Raw genomic sequence first — 15,094 nt, 5'->3', positions numbered from 1 at the left:
TCACTCAGTAGATTCCAAGGAATTTAGGAACTCCATGTCAGGAACCAGGGACAAAGACCAAATGTTAGAACACAAGATGTTCCTAGCACACCTATTGTTCAGGAAATTATAAACGTTTTAGGAGCTCTGTACTACGAACTGGAGACAGAGACCAAATATATTTCTCATTAAATCCCAACCTGGAATCTGGATCAAGAATGAATTCCTTGTTCCCAATGGAACAAGGGATGAAATAAATGGCAGATAGTGACAGCCAGGTTCCTCGCTGTTAGAGTGAGAAGTTACAGATAAGAAATACAGGAAGCCCAGAATGATCTCTGTGATTATGTCTCAGAATATATATATATATACACACACACATACATATGCAGGTACAAACTCAGATTTAACTTTTTATATATATATGTATGTGTGTGTGTGTGTGTATATATATATATATATGCAGATGGTTCCATGTAGAAACCTGTATAATTAAGTGGGTACATATAAGTTAGAATACACACATGTATTTGTTCGCACTGTCAGCTGTCAGGGTCATGATGCAATAACCACATTTAGTGGCCAGATGTAAGTTTTTAATACCATTCTCTAACAAAGGAAATCAGGGGTCTTTGAAAAACTGGTTGAAACTAGGACTGGGAAAGAAAATATATGAGCCAGGGTACTTTTGAAGTAACAGAAAGAAATTGTAAATAAAGAAATACATGAAATTATGTCAAAGGAGCCAGTGGAAAGAGCTCCCAATGGACACAGGCTATAAACAAAAAGCAACAAAATACTGCAGAACTGGATAACAACCAAAACATTAAAGTAACTGAGTGTCCATACTGGTATCTATTTATGATTAAATTGATACATACATGGCCTGAATAGAAATCTCTTATACAGAAGAATTCCAAATACCTGATATAGACACTCAGCCATGAAGGAGGTGGGGCTAACTCCCCACTCCTGAAGTGTGGGCTCTGCATGGTGACTTCCTCTAAAAGCATACATAAAATGTAGACATGGGAAAAAAGTAACTTCATAGTAAGAAATTTGAAAACACTACCTCAGCCAGGTGATCAAAGTTAACATTAATGGTAATAACATCTTGAGGCATGAAGTGACTAGAATAGTACCTGCAAACCAAAAATAAAATTCAAAGGCCCTCCCCTGCAACCATCTGTATAGACTCCCTCCTCTCCACCAGGGGACCTCAAAGTTAACCTGAAGACTGGTTCAGGCCTTAATGGGAAAGCAGTGGTCAGACATGCCTCATTATTCCCTCCTCCCTTTTGGAATTCAAGAAAAGCCAATCGGCATTTAGTTTCTTATCAGACCTTAAATCTGGTAAGAAACATTTACAATCTAACCTTAAATCTGCTAAGAAATATTTAAAATCTATTCTCTGTGAAGCCTGCTACCTGGAGGCTTCATCTGCATAAACTTCGGTGTCCATAACTGCTTCTCATAATCCAGACACTCCTTTCTATTGATAGTAATTCTTTCAACCAACTGCCAACAAGAAAATATTTAAATCTACATATAACCTGGAAGCCTCACCCCACCTTAACCCACTGGGTTGTCCCACCTTTCTGGACGAACCAGTATATATCTTAAATACATCTGATTAATGTTTCCTATCTCCCTAAAATGTATAGTACCAAGCTGCAACCCAACCACCTTGAACACATGTTCTCAGGGTCTCCTGAGGGCTGTGTCACAGGCCATGGTCACTCATATTTGGCTTACAATGCATCTCTTCAAATATTTTACAGATTTTGACTCTTTCTTGTGTACATACTACATATCTGATCTGCTTCCCCCAAACCTATAATCCCAGTTTAATTACGAGAAAAACACCAAGTAAGCCACAATGGAGGACATTCTACACAATACCTGACCAATCCTCCTAACGCTGTTCCAGGTCCTCAGAAGGAAAGTCTGAGAGACTGTCACAGCCAAGAAGAGCCTGACATGATGACTAAATGTCCTGTGGGATCCCAGATAGGATCCTGGGACAAAAAAAGGCAGAACTAAGGGAAACCAAAGAAAATATGAGCCTACATAGAAATATCTGGTCATTAACTGTGACAAATGATGTAAGATGTTGGCCAGGCATGGTGGGCCATGCCTGTAATCCCAGCATTTTGGGAGGGCGAGACGGGAGGATCACCTGAGGTCAAGGGTTCTAGACCAACCTGGCCAACATGGTGAGACCCCATCTCTACCAAAAATACAAAAATTAGCTGGGTGTGATGGCAGCTGCCTGTAATGCTAGCTACTCGGGAGGCTGAGGCAGGAGAGTCGTTTGAACCCAGGAGGCAGAGGTTGCAGTGAGCTGAGGTAACACCACTGCACTCCAGCCTGGGTGAACGAGACTCCATCTAAAAAAAAAAAGATGTTAATAACATATGTGATACATGTGGATATGTTAATAAGAGGGGAAACTCGGTTGGGTCTACATGGAAAATCCGCATTTTCTTCCCAATTTCTGTGTGACTCTAAAACTAATTTAAAATAAAACCTTAATTAAAAAATTATAATTTTTTTTAAATGTCTGCTTACTTATACCAGTAAGTAGTAATTGATACTAACTATTCCTACTTTTTAAAATAAGAGCATTCATGATGCTGCAAAGTAAATTATGCAAACTAATATATAATTTCAAGGAAATGCCTCTTTTACACATTTTATGTTAAAATAACACATATATGTAAACATAATTATCATATCTTTTTTCTTGTGGTATGGTTCACTCTCTAGGAAAGCTGGTCACCTTAGAATTAGGGAAAAAATTCGCATTTTGGAGACTATCTCAATTTACGGCTGGATGTTTTCAAAAGTATGACTGTGTAAAAAAAAAAAGTTCAAATAGCAAATGGATTGTGACTGGATCACTTATTCTCATGAATGCCTGTCTTTATTTTGTTTCCCAGCATCCCTTTTAGCTACAATAAAACAAAAGCAAATATTTGCCACTGGAAAAAAATATTCAAAGACAGGAAAAATGTAAGCAGAATTTGTGACCACAATCCTTCAATGTTTCATCACGATGATTTCTAATACAGAAGAGTTTAAAGGGAAGTTATTCCCCCAAAGATGCTTCGCAGAAATTGATGAAACTAGAGAAAAAAAAGTGGCAGGACATTCAATGTGACTTTAGGTGTAAATGTGTCTTGTGGGAAAAAATAATTTACCTTTTAGAGGATTGCAAAGAATTCCTGGAAGCCCATACTCTGGAATGTTTCTAAATGTAGATGTCAATATAGCTAGTAATGAATATAATGATAAAAAGGGATCTGCACTTCATTTGTGTAATAAAATACCAAAGCAGCATTTACTACTCCAAGGAAAAGAAGTTATACTGAAATAGAGTTGACCATCTCAGAATCAAAATATGTTTCCTGGACAGGCATGGTGGCTCATGCCTGTAATCCCAGAACTTTGGGAGGCCAAGGCAGATGGATCATCTGAGGTCAGGAGTTCAAGACCAGCCTGACAAACATGGAGAAACCCCGTCTTTACTAAAAATACAAAAATTAGCCAGGCGTGGTGGTGCATGCCTGTAATCGCAGCTACTTGGGAGGCTGAGGCAAGAGAATCGCTTGAACCTGGGAGGCAGAGGTTGTAGTGGGTCCAGATCGCACCATTCCTCTGCCCTATTGTATACGTAAAAATGCAGATTCACTAAGCCAGACTAAATTGTGTTATTCACTGGAAGGCTGATCAAGGATTCAAAAGAATGCAACCTTTTGTCTCTTATCTACTTCTGACCTGGAAGCATCCACTCTTCCTGCTTCTGGTTGTTCCACCTTACTGGACCAAACAACTGTACATCTCTTACACATATTGATTGGTGTCTCATGTGTCCCTAAAATGTATAAAAGCTCTACCCTGAGCACCTTGGGCACAGGTTGTCAGGACCTCCTGAGACTGTGTCATGGGCACCATCATTAACTTTAGCAAAATAGGCCTTCCAAATTGACCGAGACCTGTCTCAGATGTTTTGGGATCACAATCCACAATCACCACGGTGTGACAGTTAACTACAGCATTCAGAAGAGATGTACTATACAGGTTTGTAGCCTGGGAGCAATAGGCTACACCATATAACTTACGTGTGGAGTGGGCTACACCATCCAGGTTTTATAAGGACATTCTACGGTGTTCGCAGAAAGATGATATCTACAAGGACAAATTTCTCAGAAAATATCCACCTCATTAGAAGATGCTTGAGTGTATTTTAAATGGTCGAAGCCTAGGAGAAAAAAAAAAAAAAAAAAAGAAACTCAACACCTGTTATGGTTTAATAACAAGGCTTAACAGAGTTAACATATTTCATCTAATCTAAGATGCCAATGATTAAAAGACATTATTTTATGCATCACCACAAATAGGTTGCCAATTAAACCAACTTTCTGAATAACAATAAAAATGTGAATTTACTTCTATTAATGCCAGGAAAGTAAAATGAAAGTGAATTATGGTTTTGACATGTTAAAGCAAAAAAGGAGGAGGCTGTTAGCCTGAGGTCTTCCCTAAGCAAATGGAGACCAAACTTGGAGGCATTTAGACTTAAAAAAATTAATAAACCAACCAAAGTCAATGACAAAATGTGCAGCCGCCAGTTGACTGTATGACTAGGGACGCTGAGGGAACCATCCCCACAAAAGGCGGTCGCCCAGATGGAGCCAATGAGAAACCTCACTTAGCTGCCACCACTAAGAGCGCGAAGCCCCAAGCCCTGTTTTCTGTTCTGGTGCTTCAGGCGTGATTCATGGATCATTCCTCTCCTCAAACTTTAAATATATTTTGCCCAAATTTCTTCTAACTCCTAACCCTAATCCCTGACCTATAACCCCTAACTCTAGCCCAACCCTCACCCTAAACCCTAATCCTAACCATAGGTTAGTTTCCATGTTTGCATTGATTCATCAGTGTTGATTATTAACCCGCTGTATTGGCAAGGCCGCCTAGGCAGTGCAGATTTTATAGTACCATTTTGGTACTGAGGCCTTGCATTAGCATTCCACGAGTACCGTGGGTGCTGTTGTCATATTTCGGATGTCATATCTGCCTTGGGAATGCTCTATTTGTGTTCTGAGGCTGCGGTGTGGACCTCATACTGCAGCCCCCCGCCTTGGCTGGGAAGAACCTGGGTGCGCAGAATTCAGAGGGGCGTTTCGTGTCCAGTTTTCCACACCAAGACCTTCTTACTAGTCTCTGACCCTCAACAGCCAGGGCTGCAAACAAGAAGGATTTTACTCACAGTGGACGCGGTGTCCCCAAGGTCTGTGCTAAGAACACTGCGCTGCCTTTGCAGTGCCCTCGGGTCTGTGCTGAGGAAAATGCAAGTTCACCCTTGCAGAGGCCCCCGAGGTCTGTACTGGGGAGAACGCAACTCTGCAGACCGCCATGACAGGTGGCACGCAGGCGCTGTGACGTGAGGCACGCTGGCGTTGTGACGCCACGCACGCTGGCGTTGTGACTGCAGGCAGGCCGGTGCTGTAACGCAACTCTGCAGACCGCCATGAGGGGAGGCACGCAGGCGCTGTGCCGTGAGGCACGCTGGCGTTGTGACGCCACGCACGCTGGCGTTGTGACTGCAGGCAGGCCGGTGCTGTAACGCAACTCTCCAGACCGCCATGAGGGGAGGCACGCAGGCGCTGTGACGCAGGCACGCCGGCGGGCTTGGGCGCCCCCTGCTGGTTGCTGGGCACCGCAGGTCCCTCTTGCTCGCTGTGCTGTGCCCGCGCCCCCTGCTGGTGGCTACGGCCACTGCAGGGCCCTCTTACAGTGCGGTGACCGGCATTCCCTGCTGGCTGCCCGGCACTGCAGGGCCCTGTTGCTCAGCGTAGTGGCAGCACCGCCCCTGCTGACAACCAGGGCAATGCAGGGTCCTCCTGCTCACGGTGTGCTGCCCATGCTGCTGGGCCTTCTTGCTCACAGTGTTGTGGCAGCATGCCCCCTGCCGGCTGCTGGGGGCACTGTAGGGCCCTGTTGCTCACAGCGTGACGGCTGGCGCCCCCTACTGGCCTCCTTCAGCACCACCTAAAGCCGGAGTGCCAGTTATTCAGCATCCACAGTTCTGGAAATTTAAACTGAAATGGAGCTATTATTGGAGAGCGCTGATGTCCCAGTTCTCATCTAACTTGGAAGAAAGGTTTTCACCAAGAGGTGGTACAAAGATGGCAGATAACTTCGCTGAAAATAAATACAGTGTAAAGAGCTTATTGTAGAAAAAATAGGTAGGCCCCAAGGGAGGAGCAGACCGATCGTGCAGGAAAACAGCCCAAGGGTCCTGTGCAGGGAATTTTAATTTGGACTTCTTCACATTCCTGCCTCTGTTTCAAGTCTCCGCCTGTTTTGTCTGATAGATTTTCTCAACAAAGTAAAAAATGATGAGGTACAAATAATGTATTTAAACTTAATGTTGCAAGTTTTAATATACCTACTTTTCAATTTTCAATACTGTTTTGCCTACTTTAAGAACAGTAAGAAAAATGACTAAAACATGAATAAAAGTGTTTATGGGTGTGCACATGTTTCCTCCAGCCTCAGGCTTGGGGTGAATTGCAAGATGCCTGCCCATCCCCAGCTTTCGTCCCAGATGTCCTAATGTCGGCTCTAAGCATTTCTCTTTTCTCTATATAGAGATCTTGCCCCAGAAACAAACCCAAATCTTACCGTATGTTATGGCATGCTGTGATGATGAGCAGCCAAAGCTTCAAGCAAGGGTTGCCTTTGTAAACAAGACTCGTAGAATATGACATGTGAAAGTAAAGCCCATGGTGGAGTTTCTGTCTCAGCACATGGGGAGCAGACAGGAAGCTTTTGCCTCCCCTTCCTCACCTGGTCTGCAGTCACATCTTCCCAGGTCAGTCTTGAGGAGAACAAAATGCTGGTCTTCACTGTGGACATGCTACCAGCTGCTCCAAAGCCATGGCCTCTCCTCGGGTGGGTCCTCAGGAGAACAAAGCTCCGGGTCTAATCCTAACCCTATCCCTGTCCCTAGACTTTGACCCTGACCCTAAACCCTAATCCCTTCCTTGGTCCCCCATTCTGACCCTTACTTTGACCCTGACTTTGATCTTGACCCTGACCATGACCCCGCCTCTAACCATACTTCCAGCCCTGACTCTGACCCAGACCCTAATCCTGACCCTAACCCTATTGTTATCTTTACGATCTTATCTCTAATCTTACCACCTAGCTCTAAATAGCTGTACCCAAAAGCACTTTGAATTATATAACTTCTTTTCCTTGAATTTTCTAAGGACATCCTAAAGGAGATGTCATTATGTATTCTGCAGTCCTTCTGAGTGCTGTGGCTTCAGATAAGAAGCTCTAATACTTTGCAAGCCATGAAAAGTTTGGAGAGTAATAGTACTGACTTGTTAGGGATACATGCTGGCATTCACAATAGTCATTGGTGCTGTTCTCCAAATATTTTCAGTTTATTTTTTATGAATGCACTCTGACTGTTCCAGCCCACCTAATTAAATTTTTGCATGGCCACATGACTTTTTTTTTTTTTTTTTTTTTTTTTTGGCCAATGGAGGTGAGAAAAAAATAATGTGACTTTTTCTGGAGAAATCGCCAGGAAACAGAGTTCTATTGAGCATGCTTTTTCTCTTTTCTATAGCAATGGGGAGCTTATTGATGGTACCTCCCTCAGCCTGGATTCCTGTGTTAGGATGATATAGCACAGACCTACCTCTCACCTGACCCATAATGAGATGTAAATAAATGAGGAAGAAGATTTTTGAGACACTGAAATTTGGAGGTTGTCTGTCACAATGGTTTAGCATAGCCCCGAATGACTGATGCAGGGCTGAAGAATGAATCGGAACTGAATCTGGACAAGACATGTGAGGAGCACTCCAGGCAGAGTAAAATTCAAGTCTTGTCTCACAGATAACAGTGAGCACGACATGTTATTGGGGTGGGTGTGGGATAAATAAGGTATATCAGGTGAGAATAATGAGAAACTCAACTTCAAAAGACAGTGCTAATATGGACTGTGGAGAGATTCAAATGCGCTGCTTAGCATTTGAGAATGTAATGGTTGAGCAAGCTAAGAACCCTAAATGAACACTTGGGATAAATATTTGGGGGTGTCTAATATCCCAGTTTTTCATCCTAGAATGGGCAGAGTCCTTGACCTCATTCTAGGGAGACTTCCAAATAAGACTTGCAATTCTCCAACAACCCACATTAAGAGACTTTCCTGCACTTTTGACCTGTGGCTAACACTCCTCACCTTTCATTCTGTTCTCAATGTTTTGAGGAAGCACCTTTAACTCTCTATGACTTACAGGTTATTAAGTGGCCCTTATAATTCCCTCCAGAAGTGGAAAAAACTAATCATGATGGTGTCTGAGCTCACAGCAGCAAGCAGGCATTTGTGCTCAGCAGCCACGTGGCTCATCTGCTAGGAGCTTACTACATGCGATGTTCTACAACATTGCTTAACACAAGGGGAGAATCTCCTGACTCAGAGGGTTTAATTACTCACCTACTTCTTTTTCTGCCCTCTTGGGCTCCTAAAATTAAAAGAACCCTGGGGTGATAAAATAAGTCAAAGGGTTGCCAACAATATCACAGCAAAATAACCATTCCTAAAAAATCCCTGGCCTTAGATGACAGCCTTGACTGGGTAAGTTTGAATGTGCTGATAGTGGGCTTGGGAGAGGGAAGGTGGTTAAAACGTTCATATTAAAGATCTTCCACCCAGATTGCAAGAAAAGAGGGAGGAATGGAGATGGCAGCATGAGTCCCTACAAGAAAAGCAGATGTTTTGAGATCAGTTATATTTATTTTGACAAAAATTAGACAGAAACCAAAGTTTAGCCTGAGGCTACAATTAATTGTGCAATAAGCCAGAGGCACATATGGCGTAGACAGACTTAAACATTTCTCCCTTATATTAATACAAATACTAAAATTACAAATAAATTGATTCCAAATAAAACAAGTATCTAAAAAATTTAATGAATAAACCCTGGGGTCTACAGTAGTATTTAAAGGAGATCTCACAAACAGGTTTGGTTTTTGAAGGTTAGAACTGATGGTCTAAAGAATTCATTTTGTTCTAGAGAGAGAAAGAGAGGAATTTCTTGGGTTCCTTCAGGAATGTGTCTGACTTTGCTTCATCTTTGTATGTTTGAACTATGCATGTGGCAGAAGAAAACATGAAGATTTAAGAGATTTAAGGTGTGAAAAGTCACTGGGTTCTCTAAGAAGCCTGGGAATCTTCTGCTGGAAAAATAAGTTTGTTGAGAAAAAATGAGTTGGAGGAGGTTGTTATTGAAGTGAAGCAGAATTGATTTTACTAATCTGCTTATTACCCGTTTTGTAGTATGGAAACAAATTATTCATGCACAACGTCCTCTTACTGTTCCTGGAATGCAGTGGAAGGAGAACAGATTAGCTTTTCTCCCTCAGAATACAACCACTAGAGACAGCTTACCTCAGATGAGATATTACCTAGTTGCTTTCAAAAGACTGTGGAAAATGATGGATATAAATGTTTGCTACAAAATAAATGCATACTAGAAAAAGAAGCATCTGGGTCACAGATACATTAGAGCCAAATGTGTTCCCCTGTCACTGAGAAGAAAACAAAAATATCCAATGAAATCATTCACAGTGTGGGAGAGGGGAAGTTGAAGGATGCAAAGGCCATACACAAAAGGATTTCAGAATTTCAGTCCATAAGGAAGTGGCTTTGTGCATTGTCTGTTGCTGTGTGCAAGGTGAATTCTGGGGCAAGAAAATGTGCAGTGACAAGGGCTCCTTTGTCCATCTCACCTCTCTAGATACCAAGTTTCAGACATGTTGCATTTTAATTGAAAGGTTGAGACACACACACACACATATATATGTGCATATATATATGTGTGTGTATATATATATATACATATATATATACATATATATATACTTAAAGAACACTTGCAGTGTTTGAAGTGACAAAGCCTACTGTGACAAAAAAGCAGGGAAAGGGATTTTTTTTAAAGCAAACAACATCAACAAAACACACACACACACACACAACAAACAAACAAAAAAGAGAGGAAGAAGTCGAAACACCCTGGGCTGTGACTACTTCCAGGAAGGGGCTACCAGAGGCAGCTGGAAATTGCATTTGCTTTGCCCCGTGGGTTTCCGGCCTGCTTCCTTTCTAAAGCATATTACTTTGCTTTTGGTTCATAGAGTTATCCCCTTCTGTTTTCTGGAACAGCTATGTATTTTCTTTATCTGTCATCGCTCCATTTACCTGCTTATCATCTATCTATCTATTTACTATCTTTTCCACCTTAGGTCGAGCAGAATAGAATTCCAGTGTATGTTCAGTCTACCATTTAAAACAAGAGCTCTTGTAGGCATTCTCCATCACATCACAAACCTGAGCTTTCTAAAACAGGATGTGGCAAACTACCATGCATGGGCCATGTCTGGTGCAGTCTGCTTTTGTAAGCAGTGTTGCACTGGGACACAGCCACATACACGTGCTGTATAACAACTCTGGCTGCTTTCATGGTACAATGGAAGAGCTGAGTATTTGAGAGAGAGACCATATGGCTTGGAAAACTTAAAATATTTAACATTTAGCCCTTTGCAGAAAATATTTGCTGACTCTTGTTTTAAATGATCTTTGTTTAGAATGCTACCTGTAGCCCTCTGGATAGAATCACAACTCTTTACCCCAATAGACATAGCTTTAGCCCTGCTTCTATATCCAGCCTCATCTATTTCCTCTCCTGCTTCTATATCCAGCCTCATCTATGTCCTCCTTAACTATTTATCAAAATATTACTTTGGAGAATACTGGTTCACATAGTTCATTTTCAAGTTTTCTTAAACCTTCTGGCCATGCTGATGGATTGTCAGCTTTCCAGATGTGCAAGATTTAGGTGTGACCAAATCTCTCTTCCTTTCCCAAGGGGAAGGGAACTTCCCTTGAGAACTCTTGAGAGTTCTGTCCCATCTCTCTTGACAAATCCCTTCTTCATTCTTCATGATGCAACTCCTTTGCTCCTTCCTTAAGAATGTCTATCTGGCTCTATTTTGGGTGACATGCTCCTTCTACATCTCCCAGAGCCATCCTGTGTCTGTCAGCTACTGCTTTTCTTTGCATCTCTGTTTTATGTGTCACCAAATCTGCAGAAGCTTGCATGAGTCATTGCATGCAGGTGCAGCTGCACATGACAATTTCAGATTCCACCAGCATTGCCCCCACTAACCACGAGGCTTAGACATTTGTTCAGTATGCTGGGGGTTGTGGGGTGGTATCAGTAACCAGCTGGTGAGCATCCTCTCTTACATCAGACACCAAATCTGTAGATCTATGCCATTCATAAGTATTTGGAGTTTAAAATTAGCATAAAAAATTTCCTTAAAATAAGAACAAATGGCTTGAGTAGGCTTTTGGAATATATGATGTCTCTGCTGGTTTATTTCTGTGTTCAGTATTCAGACATGAATCTAAACACAAGCCTGCTCTTAGTAGCTGCGCGACCCTGGGGAAGTCACTCGATCTCCCTCAGCTAAATTTTGTTGTGTGAGTAATGAGAAGAGAGTTGTGATTTGTATTTAGTGAAGAATAACAAACAAAAAGCATTTGGCTTTCTGGAACCTGGTATGCAGTAGATCCTCATGAAATACTAGCTCTGTTGACAAAACTAGAATGAAAGGAGCTTTCAAAGTCAATTACAACCTCATGCAGTGAAGGACGTAGATGAGAAGCTGCTGCTGCAGCCTGAGCTCCTGGAGGCCCGTTTTGTCCGTGATTTAGGAATGCACTACCTTTCTATGAGGAGACACTGCCCACAGAAACCAAGGCCATTCTTTGAAGAAAAACATGTTTTAATAGCCTTTACATTATGGAATATTATAATTGATCATTATTAATAATGTAAAATTATTTGCATTATTATGTTATGGCTTCTGTACAGACCTTTACACCTAGATGTTCTGAAGTTGGTGGTCTGGGAGTGGCATCGAGTAGTGACTGACACACTCTGATCTGGGTTAGAACAGCACATGCCCCTGCAGTTTGCTGAATTTAGGTGCATTGCCACCTTTTTTCAGGAGTGTGTTTTCCTATCTTCTAGACTTTTGCCCACTTAAGCAACGGTTTGGCTGTAAACAGAATTGCAGTATTTATCAAAATATTACTTTGGAGAATACTGGTTCACATAGTTCATTTTCAAGTTTTCTTAAACTACCGGGTCCACAGCTAATGCCAGTGGCTCCAAAGATGAGAAGGTAAAAATGTCTTTTACCTTCTCAGAAAACAAAAATAACAACCACATTTTAAACTTTACTGTCTCATGCTATTCACTGGAAAATTAAAAGTGAACACACTTCTCTTCCGGCCCAATCACAGCTAATAAATAACCAAGATCTCCTGCAGGTGTCTTTGCCTTGGATTTGTGAGCCTGGAGTTGCTGGCTGGCACTGGACAGCAGGCAGACGAGCTGGTCCCATTTCTCTATGCTTTCCCCATTCTGTGGGGGAACAGACACATTGAAAAACCTGGGTCCTGGCCTCGCACTGGCTGAGAAGCTATTTGATGCCAGGCTCATAGTGGACTTCTGAGTTGAAAAGAGAGTATGGATCATCCAACCCCACTTACTCTTTTTACAGAGAATGAAAATGGGGCTCTATGCCAGACGTGAGAGTACACATTCCAAGGCTATGCAAGGTCACCACACTTGTATCCACCCAGCACACACTTAATGAGTGCCGAGTGTCTCCAGCATGAGAGGGGCTCTAGTTCCCGGGGTCCCACCCTCCACAGAGGACAGCAGCATCTCGAGGGACAGAGGTGCAAAGAGCAATATGGGGGCCCTTTTACTGGAGAGGTGTCTATGGAGGGTCCTTAGAGAAAGTGACACCTGAGCTCTTCTCTGAAGAGTGAAGCTGAATTACTTGAAGCTTAGGGCGAAGGGGTGTCCAGGGAAGTGGAGCTTGTGAGCCAAAAGCCTGAGCATAATGACTTGTCCAGAGAAGTGTAACAAGTTTCATGTTGTTTTTATGACACATTTGGACAGGAGTCACCAAAGGAAGGAGCAGGATCCTGGAGCCAGGGCTTTGGATTTCACCCACTGGTGATGGGAATGTTCACTGGGAATTTTGCTGGCAAAACATGAAAGTGTTTCCTCTTAGCTTCAATTCTCTCTGTCTCTTTCTGTCCCTCCCTCTCCCTTATCTTTAATTTTTGTATTATCATAAGAAAACACAGCTGCCTCAGATGTGGGGATTAGCAGACTGCCTCTTTCTGGATGACTTCAGGGGAGCACTTTGGCCTCTGTGAGCTTATTTACAATAATTCACGAATCTTGCAAAAATAAAAAAGTCATGGTAGCAGGGGTTAAAAATCTCCTAGTATTTCTTCTGATACTTTGAATTATGATTTGTATGTTTAATCTTCATCTTCTGAAAAGTCACCAGTTGCACACTGAGGACCATAAAGGGCCTCTGTTTCTGTGGTTTGTGGCTTCGAGTGTCAGTGGTTTTGCAGCAACAGCATGTGGGTTTTAGGCTGATGATGCTGAACAGTGGACAATTCTCTTCACCTGCCTGGCCCCACTGCCTGCCCTTCCATACAGCGTGGGTCACAGCTGAGCTCTCCAGAGACCTCACAGGGTCTCGGCTTCTGGACTGTCAGGTGTCATCTAGGTGAAGGCTTGGTCTCAGAGCCTTGTGGCTTTCTCCAGGAAGGTTGGTTTTTTGACCTAATCCCGGTATTTGTGTGACACGCATGTGAATGTGCTCCCTGTGGCAGCGCTGAGGAAGGACTCAGTCATCACAGATCCCGAAAGGCAAATGCAGTGTGCGTTTCTCCATCGCCAGTCTTGCATTATTCTTACCCAACAGCCCACTTGAAAAAGAAAAAAAACCCTCCTGTTAGAATTAAACGCCCTCTGGAGATCATGGGTACTTCTTAAGTCTCATTTTTTTTTATACTCACATTTGCTCCCAGTGCCTGCCAGGATCCACCGGGGGGCAGAGCCGCCGGGCGTTTGCGTGGCGCTGGCTGAGCCGGAATGAAAACAGGCCGCGCCCTCCCGAGCCACCCCAGCGCCGGCCACGGCAGCGAGTGAGAAAACCTCGGGTTCTGAGCCGTCTACGCGGTGCTCGCACGCAGCAGGCATCCGCGTTCTCTCGGTTAAAGAGACAGAAACAACGTGTCTCCACCACTTTTTGAATTTACCAGGTTATCTAATTTTTTAACTTAATTGAATGAATAAACTCCCTATGTGTCTTGACACATGCGTGGAAAATTCACAAGTATTTCAAACCAAAATAGAGTATTTCTCCAAAAGATCATTTTTTTGACACGTGAATTTCACTTTTTTCCTGTCTTTTAGTGATTTTAATGTAATGAAATTGACTTTTCATACCTCTAAAAGACTTTTTTAAGAGCATGTTATTTCTCCATTTTGAAAAAAAATGGCGACCTATCTCCTACTGCACATAGAAGTTAATGGCTGAGGGTAATAACGGAAGACTTAAAAACGAGCTTTACCCCGCGATCCTCTGCCCACGGCCGCGGTGAATGACACGCCCTGCCGCGGGTTCGCGCGCCACGCGGGGAGCAGCAGCCGCGCAGGCCACGCGCTCCCACTCCTGGAAAAACGGCCCGTGAGAAAGAGCTCCGTCAGGCTCACGCGGAACGTGGGAAACGCTCAGCGCCACGGAGCCCCGGCGTCCAGGTTCTCTCAGCGCGCGGCTCCGGCCTCAGGTTCCTGTGGGGACAGACCCCGAGGGGCTTCCGGTTGGGGCGGCCGCCGGAAGGGACGACGTCACCCAGACGCTCGCGCTGCGCCCACGCGGCCGAGGCCGGGGACTCGGGCTCCCACCCGCGTCCCGTGGGGAGCTGCGGAGGCTCGCCCCGGCTGCGTGGCCTCTGCCGCGTCCCGTCAGGAGTCTCCTCAGCTTACCTTGGCTTTTCCTTTTTTATGCTCTCTGGCGTTTTCCTCTCCAGCGGGGGCTGCGTCTCACCTCAGAAGAAAACGTTTTCCAGCCAGGGCGTCTCGTCGCTGGTCCGCGGACGGTCTCGGCTCTCCGGGGTGAGGTCCAGCCAGGGCGTCTCGTC

Source organism: Sapajus apella, unplaced genomic scaffold, assembly GCF_009761245.1.
Source record: "Sapajus apella isolate SASKATOON/1434 unplaced genomic scaffold, GSC_monkey_1.0 scaffold11, whole genome shotgun sequence".
Taxonomy (NCBI): domain Eukaryota; kingdom Metazoa; phylum Chordata; class Mammalia; order Primates; family Cebidae; genus Sapajus; species Sapajus apella.
Note: the sequence above shows the minus strand (reverse complement) of the source record.